The sequence below is a fragment of the Leptonychotes weddellii genome, chromosome 6 (assembly GCF_054177405.1).
Source record: "Leptonychotes weddellii isolate Sample4059 chromosome 6, ASM5417740v2, whole genome shotgun sequence".
Lineage (NCBI taxonomy): Eukaryota > Metazoa > Chordata > Mammalia > Carnivora > Phocidae > Leptonychotes > Leptonychotes weddellii.
In genome coordinates, this window is record NC_138374.1 from 89,154,619 (window position 1) to 89,163,583 (window position 8,965).

Here is an 8,965-nt window from a genome sequence, read left to right on the forward strand (position 1 = left end):
GAGCCTGCTTCTCCCTCTCCCACTCCCCCTGCTTGTGTTCCCTCTCTCGCTGTGTCTCTCTCTGTCAAATAAATAAATAAAATCTTTAAAAAAAAAAAAGGGTACATTATTTCCACAGAGACAATTGTTGAAAATTTTGGCCACCCAGCATATTTTCCCTCTTCCTGACAACAACTCATTTCTTTTACGGAAAGGATGCTCTCCGTTGTGTATAATCTTGATGGGACTGTAAATTAAGTTTCCCTTGTCACTCTACCCTACCACACTATCCTCTATCTCTCTCCCCTGACCTCTCTCTCTCTCTCTCACACACACACACACATAAACACACACCAAGCTAAGAGGTGGATTTATGACACAAGTCAGAATAATGAGATTTTTTTTTTCCTCCAGGACTTTGTACATGGAGATTTGTGACTGAAAGGATTGAAAATGTGTTTGGAGGACATGTATTGCAGCAGCAACACTGAGACAACAGATGTTCCTAAGCCTGCTTTTCCAACTTTCCATCATGTCTACAGACTCTACAGTATCCGTCCCCTTCAGGGAATTGTCTTACGTCTTAAGTTAGTCAAATTTATTTATGTTGCTTAGAACCAAAGAACAGCGTTACAAAATTGCCTGAATTTCTCTATAGAAGGATATGGTTTAAAAAGACATTCTCCTTGGGGCGCCTGGGTGGCTCAGTCAGATAAGCATCTGCCTTCGGCTCAGGTCATGATCCCAGGGTCCTGGGATGGAGCCCCACATCGGGCTCCCTGCTCCACAGCGAGTCTGCTTCTCCCTCTCCCACTCCCCCTGCTTGTGTTCCCTCTCTCGCTCTTGCTCTCTCTCTCAAATAAATAAATAAATAAATATTTTTAAAAAAGACATTCTCCTTGGGGCGCCTGGGTGGCTCAGTCAGATAAGCATCTGCCTTCGGCTCAGGTCATGATCCCAGGGTCCTGGGATCAAGCCCCACATCAGACTCCCTGCTCAGTGGGGACTCTGCTTCTCCCTCTACCCCTCACCCTTTGCTTGTGCTCTCTCTCTCGCTCTTGCTCTCTCTCTCAAATAAATAAATAAATAAATATTTTTTAAAAAGACATTCTCCTTGGGGCACCTGGCTGGTTCAGTCAGCAGAGCATTTGACTCTTGATCTCAGAGTGGGGAGTTCGAGCTCCACACCGGGTATAGAGATTTCTTAAAAGAAAGAAGGAAAGAAAGAAAGAAGGAAAGAAAGAAAGAAAGAGAGAAAGACATTCTCCTTGGGGTGCCTGGCTGGCTCAGTGGGTAAAGCATCTGACTCTCGAATTCAGGGTAGGGAGTTCAAGCCCCATGCTAAGTATAGAGATCACTTTAAAAGAAAAAAGACATTCTCCTCCCAGGTTCCAAGTATATCACTTATTTTTACATTAATACTTGGACTTCCTGATCTCTTTTTCAGAATCTATATATTTTTTTAGTGTCCAGACTGTTCAGAATTTAAATACATTTAAGTGGGTCCTTAGCCATGCTGGTTTGTCCTTTATATTTAGTTGCATTTAATTATATATGACAAATGCCATAGAATTCTCATTAAAAATGAATTTAAAGGCAATTTGCATAATAGATTTGGAAATAAGTACCCCTAGAATAATACTGTATATTTCCATAAGTTTGTTTTTGTAAATATGCACCTATGTGCATAAATGAAGACCCAAAAGCTACATGCAAACTGAAAACAGTAATTATGTAGAAGGAACCATCTTGGGAGTCAAAGATGACTGTAGTTTATCATGTGTACTTAAAAATAAAAAGCGTAATTTTAAGGAGAAAAAGTTTTAAGCATGTTCAGGGGCACAAAGTTTGTTTTCAAACTCTTAAATATATGCAAGCACAAATACAGAAGCTCCACAGGATGATGATAAAATTAGAAAGGTATGTGCTATATTATGATGATAGGATAACCAACCATAGTAGTTTGTCCAGGAAGACAGTCACCCTACATGATAGTGCCCCTAACTTTTTTAGTTAGCCTAACTTTGACAGAATAACTGCTGGTATAAGCAGTAAATAAAGTTTTGGGGGGCTAAGGTATTCATACAATGCTAGACATTGACAATCCAATCAGCCTATATAACATTCATTCATTTAACAAATATTAATTGATCACTTGCTATGTACTAGCAATGAAGGATAGTTGGAAGAAAGGCAGGCAAGGACAGGGTCCCTTGCCCTAAGAGGAAACCACCCTCAAAATGATTTTACACCACCCTGGAAGGAGCCTTCCACCCTTTCCCACATGATAGATAGATCACCTGATTGAGTGGCAGGCACATGGAGGGTTAATCAGATTAAAACAGTTCCCACCAACAAGCCCATAAAGACCCCTAGACTCAGAAACTCAGATGACAACCCTCTCGGGTCCCCTCCCTCTTCAGGAGCTTTGTACTATTACTCAGTAAACTTTACCAATGTTCAATAAACCTTGCGTTGCTGCCTAGATGCTCTTCATCTGGTCTACCTCTTCATTCTTCAAAGTGGCATGACCAAGAACCACAGGCACTAAAGAAGAAATCCTGTAACACTAGCACTGTAAAGATCCTATAATAAATGAGGCACAGGGTGCCTGGGTGGCTCAGTTGGTTAAGCGACTGCCTTCGGCTCAGGTCATAATCCCGGAGTCCTGGGATCGAGTCCCGCACCGGGCTCCTGGCTCAGCGGAGAGCCTGCTTCTCCCTCTGACCCTCTCCCCTCTCATGCTGTTTCTCGCTCGCTCTCTAATAAATGAATAAATAAAATCTTAAAAAAATAAAAATAAATAAATAAATAAATAAGGCACAATTCTTGCCCTCAAGTACCTTAGCATACTATAAGAAGACAGACAAGTAAACAGTTCATTAGAATACAGTATTAAGTGAAAGAGTAGTAGAAGTTGTGAGAGTCTGTAGGTGGAGCACCTAACCCAGCCTTAAGAGGGCAGGGTAGTTTTTCTAGAGTGAAGTACAAAGGAAAAAGCAAAACTTGTAAGTGATGGAGAGCATTATATCATTATATGCCTGGAAACGTTTCTTTCTCAATGACATGTAAGATAATGATGCATCTTTTTGTTTGTTTGTTTTGTTTTGTTTTTTCTTTTTATGAGTTTTTTTTTCTTTGTCTTTTTTTAATATGAAAATTACCTGAAAACACCAGGGGCCAACCCCACCAGGCAGCTCGGCCGTCGGCTGGCCGTGCGGATCCTAACATTCCAGATGTAAGTTACAGAGCTTAAGTTCACCTACAAAAAAAGTAATAAAAATAACATTTAAAATGGCACCTTCAACAGAACACAACAAAATGTCTGGCTGCCCGGCGAGGCCCGCGCGCGGTGCAGGTGAGCAGGGCAGCTCCTTAGCTCCGCTCCTGCCAAAAAACAAACACAAAGCTAAAAACGAGTCCTCGGCATTCTGGGAAGCAGTTAAACGGTACTTCTTCCTGAGGTGCCCGAAGGAGCAGTTTCTCTGCAGTGGGGGCGAGAGGGGGCACTACCAAAACCGGGCGGCAGGCGGGCTGTGGTTGCGGTGGCCTCGCGGGGCAGTGGGGCGCGATAATGATGCATCTTAACTTGGTGGCATCTCAGATTCAATTAAATGCAGTGTTTTTAAAAGGACTGATTTGGTTGGTCTGCTGAGCGAAGCCAGAAGGCAGGGCGCAGGTGGGATGAAGAATAGATGGAAGCAGAGTGGTGAGTTGCAATGCTATTGCGGAAGAAAGATGATGGCAACTAGGCTCAAAGTCAGCACAGTCGAGGCAAAAGATGGTCTGATTCTGGATATATTTTGAAAGCCGTTGTTGATGTAAGAGAAGAATAAAGGGTGATGACAATATGTTTGACCAAGATAACTGGAAAAATGGAATTTCCATTTCCTAAGCAGTCACATGCATGGCCACAGCTTTGCCACTAACACAATGAATGACTTTAGACATGTCGGGGCTCTTCCCTGAGTCTCAGTCCTCTCATTTGTACGATGAGAGTTTTAAACTAGATCAGAGGTCCTCATACTGTGTTTGATATGTGTGCTTCTGCAGGCCACTCAGGAGAGAGTAGGCAAGGCAGGCAAATTAAATTGTGAGCTTTGTATATTAGGAGTCCATTTAAAGTCTTATTTAGGGGTGCCTGGGTGGCTCAGTCATTAAGCATCTGCCTTTGGCTCAGGTCATGATGGGATCGAGCTCCGCATTGGGCTCCCTGCTCAACGGGAAGCCTGCTTCTCCCTCTCCCACTCCCCCTGCTTGTGTTCCCTCTCTCTCTGTCTCCCACTGTCTCTTTCTCTGTCAAATAAATAAATTAAAAAAAAAAAAAAGCTTTAAAGTATTAGTTAAAAACAGGACTCCACTTCTAAAATTAAAAAAAATAATAAATCTACCATCGCTGACGTGGACTGAATGTTTTTGTCACTCCCGAAATTCATGTGTTGACACTCTAATCTCCAAGTAATGCTATTTGGAAATGGAGGCTTTGGGAAGCAATTGGGTCATTAGGTCACAAAAAAAGGGCCATCCGCAAACCAGGAAGAGGGTCCTTACCAGATCACTGCCCAGCACTTTAGACTCACCAGCCTCCAGAACTGTGAGAAGTAAATGTTTATTGCCTACATCACCCCGACTAAGGTAATTTGTTATAGCAGCCTGAGCTGACGGAAACAATCAGTTTACCCAGATGACCTGTGAGACCCCTTCCACCCCAGCTCTAAAGTTCTAGCAACAGGTTCAAATTGTTGATTTGTATAAGTAGCATCAGTCCAACTCTATCACACCACTGCAACAGTGAGCAGAAAGTTTGAGTGGACTGTGTTGAGACCTTTCACACCATAATCAGCACTGTAATGGTCACCGCACCTAACAATCTCTGGTGTGGGCTTGGTGGGAGAGAATCCCGATCCGGTGGGATTCCTGAGACAGTGTAGCACTGGATTATTTTCAGAGGATTTCATTACTGACTTTCTCCTAGGAACAAAGTTTGAAGTTTCAGGACCAGAATTCCTTTTGAAGTCTGTTTCAGAGTTCAGTTCCTCCCATCCCTGACTCGAGCCTTCTGGCAGTAATGGAAAATTTCTGAGTTATCAGAATGACTCACCTCAGGTGAGTGAGAACAAGTGAAACAGGAAATAATTATGATAATAAGGGCCAGGGACACACCCGTAGGTGATAAGACTATGTTTGGACACCAGCCAGTGTCTTTCCGGAACATTAATTTCTCCTAAAACATCTACATAACTTTCAGGTTCCTCCAGTATTTTTTTTTTTTAAGATTTTATTTATTTATTTGACACAGAGAGACACAGTGAGAGAGGGAACACAAGCAGGGGGAAAGGGAGAGGGAGAAGCAGGCCTCCCACCTAGCAGGGAGCCCGATGTGGGGCTCCATCCCAGGACCCTGGGATCACGACCTGAGCCGAAGGCAGACGCTTAACGACTGAGCCACCCAGGTGCCCCCCTCCAGTATTTTAACACAATGTTTTACTTCAGCGTGGTCCGTGCTTATGATGTGACTCAAGAATTTCTGAGTCCTCTGCTGTGTTCATGCAGTTTTCCTTGAAAAGGAAGTGGGGTGAGCAAAGCTGAAATAACTCCACCCAGGTGGTTAAAGCTCTACAGACTTGGACAACATTAAACTCACCTGAAAATACCTTGCTTGAACAAACACGCACAAGTGGGATTGCTAGATCATATGGTAGTCCTATTTTTAATTTTTTGAAGATCCTCCACACTTTTTTCCACATTGGCTGCACATTTTGCGTTCCCTCCAGTAACGTACAGAGTTCCAGTGTCTCCACAGCCTTACCAACACTGGTCTTTGGAGGTTTTCTGGTAATAGCCATCCTATTGGGTTTGAGATGATATTTCATTGTGGTTCTTTTTTATTGTGGTTTTGATTTGCATTAGCAGTGATGTTGAGCACTTTTTCATACACTTCTTCATATCTCGAAGAGCTATTGGCACCCTGGGGTCCAATGCAGCACTATTTACAATTGCCAAACTAAAAACAACTTAAATGTCCATCAGCGGTTAAGTAGATTTCTTTTTTTTTTAAGGTTTTATTTATTTATTTGATAGAGACACAGCAAGAGAGGGAACACAAGCAGGGGGAGTGGGAGAGAGAGCCCGATGTAGGGCTCGATCCCAGGACTCTGGGATCATGACCTGAGCCGAAGGCAGATGCTTAACAACTGAGCCACCCAGGTGCCCCCCTAAATTTCTTTTTTTAAGATTTATTTACTGGGGAGCCTGGGTGGCTCAGTTAGTTAAGTGTCTGCCTTTGGCCCAGATCGTGATCTAGGGGTCCTGGGATCGAGCCCAGGTCCAGCTCCCTGCTCAGAACCCTCTCCCTCTGCCCCTCCCCTCCACTCATGCTCCCTCTCTCAAAATAAATAAAGAAAATCTTTATTTATTTTGAGAGTGGGGGAAGGGCGGGGTAGAGGAGAGAGAATCTCGAGCAGACTCGGTGCTGAGTGCAAAGCCGAAGGCGGGGCCAATCTCTCAACCTTGCCTGAGTTCATGACCTGAGCTGAAACCAAGCATCAGTCACTCAACTGACTGTGCCATCAAGGCACCCCAATAAGTGGATTTTTAAAATGTGGTACATACAGGGCGCCTGGGTGGCTCAGTCGTTAAGCGTCTGCCTTTGGCTCAGGTCATGATCCCAGGGTCCTGGGATCGAGTCCCACATCGGGCTCCCTTCTCGGCGGGAAGCCTGCTTCTCCCTTTCCCACTCTCCCTGCTGTGTGCCCTCTCTTGCTGTCTCTCTCTCTGTTAAAAAATAAATAAATAAATAAATGATCTTAAAAAAATAAATAAATAAAATAAAATGTAGTAATACATACAATGAAATCCTATTCGGCCTTAAAAAGGAAGGGAATCCTACAATACACAACAACATGAATGAACTTTGAGGACATTATGCTAAGTGAAATAAGCCAGCCACAGGAGGACAAATACTGCAGGATTTCACTTATAAGAGGGAATTTCAAATAGTCAAACTCATGGAAACAAATAATAGAATTGTGGTTGTCAGGGCGAGACTGGGGAAATGGGAAGTTGCTAGTCAACCCATATAGAATTTCAATTATGCAGGATGAATAGACTCTAAAGATCTGCTATACAACATTATGCCTATAGCCAACAATACTGTATTGTACACTAAAAATCTGTTAAGAAAGAGATCATATGTTATGTGGTTTTACTACTATATTTAAATATATATAGTATTTTATATATTAAAGTATATTTCTATTATATTAAGTAATATAATATTATATATATCTAAAACTTGCTTGACATTGGCACATTCTTTGCATGACATAGTGGTCAAGAGTATTTATTATCCAAGGATCTTGGGCAAGTTATTTAATTTAGATGCTATGCCTCCATTTCTTTACCTTTAAAATGGGGCAGTAATAGCACCTACTTCAGAAGGATGCACTGAGGAATAACTGATCCATGTGCTTGGAATAGTGAAAGGCATGAGATAAAGAGTACACATGTGCATTAGCTTCTATCCTTGCTATGTTTTTTTTTTAAGATTGTATTTATTTATTTGACAGAGAGAGACATAGCGAGAGAGGGAACACAAGCAGGCGGAGTGGGAGAGGGAGAAGCAGGCTCCCCACCGAGCAGGGAGCCCCATGCGGGGCTCGATCCCAGGACCCTGGGATCATGACCTGAGCCGAAGAAAGACACTTAACCACTGAGCCACCCAGGCGCCCCTATTCTTGCTATGTTTATCCTGAGGAGTCATCAATAAGATAAAGAAACATCTCAAAAAAAAAAAAAATCTTCTCCCAACAACCTATGGGTAAAATCCCCCTTCTTGTCTCCACTGAAGCACTATGCACCAAGATGCTTCGACTGATTAGGATATTAAAACCACTGATTATTAAAACTTTATTAAAACCACTGATATAAGATATTTACCTAATGACACATCCATACAAGTGCATGGCTTACTGTTGCATTGAGCCTTCTGTTAAGTTCCTAAGGGCCATGGGGCGGGTGCACAGTAAAGGTAAAGTTGGCTGAGATTCCAGAATGAGACAGGTAAGGTGATGAAATGAGCAAAGAGAGAAACTTTCTGGGAAATCTTGGAACTTGAACAAAGGGACAGTAGAAGGAAGGAGGTATTGAACTTGTTCTTCCTCTCTCACCTTACCCTGGATCACAGAGAATGGGAAAGGAGTTGGTTCTAAGAAATCTTGAGTTGCTTTTCTCTCAGCCTGAGAGAGTGATTTTTTTTTTTCCAGAGTGATTATTTTTAAACATAAAAATTTAAACTCTCCTGCTTAAAACCCTTCCATGCCTTCCCATTTCACACAATGCCATCAATCAATATTTTGCAATGAGTGTGTGTGTTCGGGGGTAGTTTGACAAGATGAAAATAGGGGTTCCCTACAGTTAGATGGGTTTATGGGAACACCACTTACAGGGAGAACAGTTACAACCTGGGATTTTCTCATTGTTTCCTCTCAAAACCCTCCCATTTTCTCTCCCTGCCCATTTCCCGTCCCCAGACGTACGGGATCCCCTCAGGACAATGCGAGTCAGAACCTCTGCTGAGTGCATCCCAGGCCTTCTCCTTTCCCACCTCGAGAAGCCAGCGAAAACCTGTGTCTCAAGTCAGAGCACCTTGCACACAACAAAGCCCACACCGAGCAGGACAGGACAGAGACCACTCCTGACTATGTGAGCACAAAAGGCACAACAGAACCCAGCCTTTAGGAGCCATGTTCAGACACCCATAGGTCAGGGTTGAAGTCTTGACTCAACCATTCCAAGCTGTTAATAAATCTTTCTGGACCTCAGTTTCTCATCTGTAAAAGGATGTATCTACTTGAAAGTTGTTGGGATAATTACATGTGACACCTGGCATACAGTAACAGCTCAGTAAATGTTGGCTATTGTTAGTATTAAAACCTCCATTCTAGAAGCTAGAAGTAAACCTCAGCTCTCTCATACAGGAGAGTGA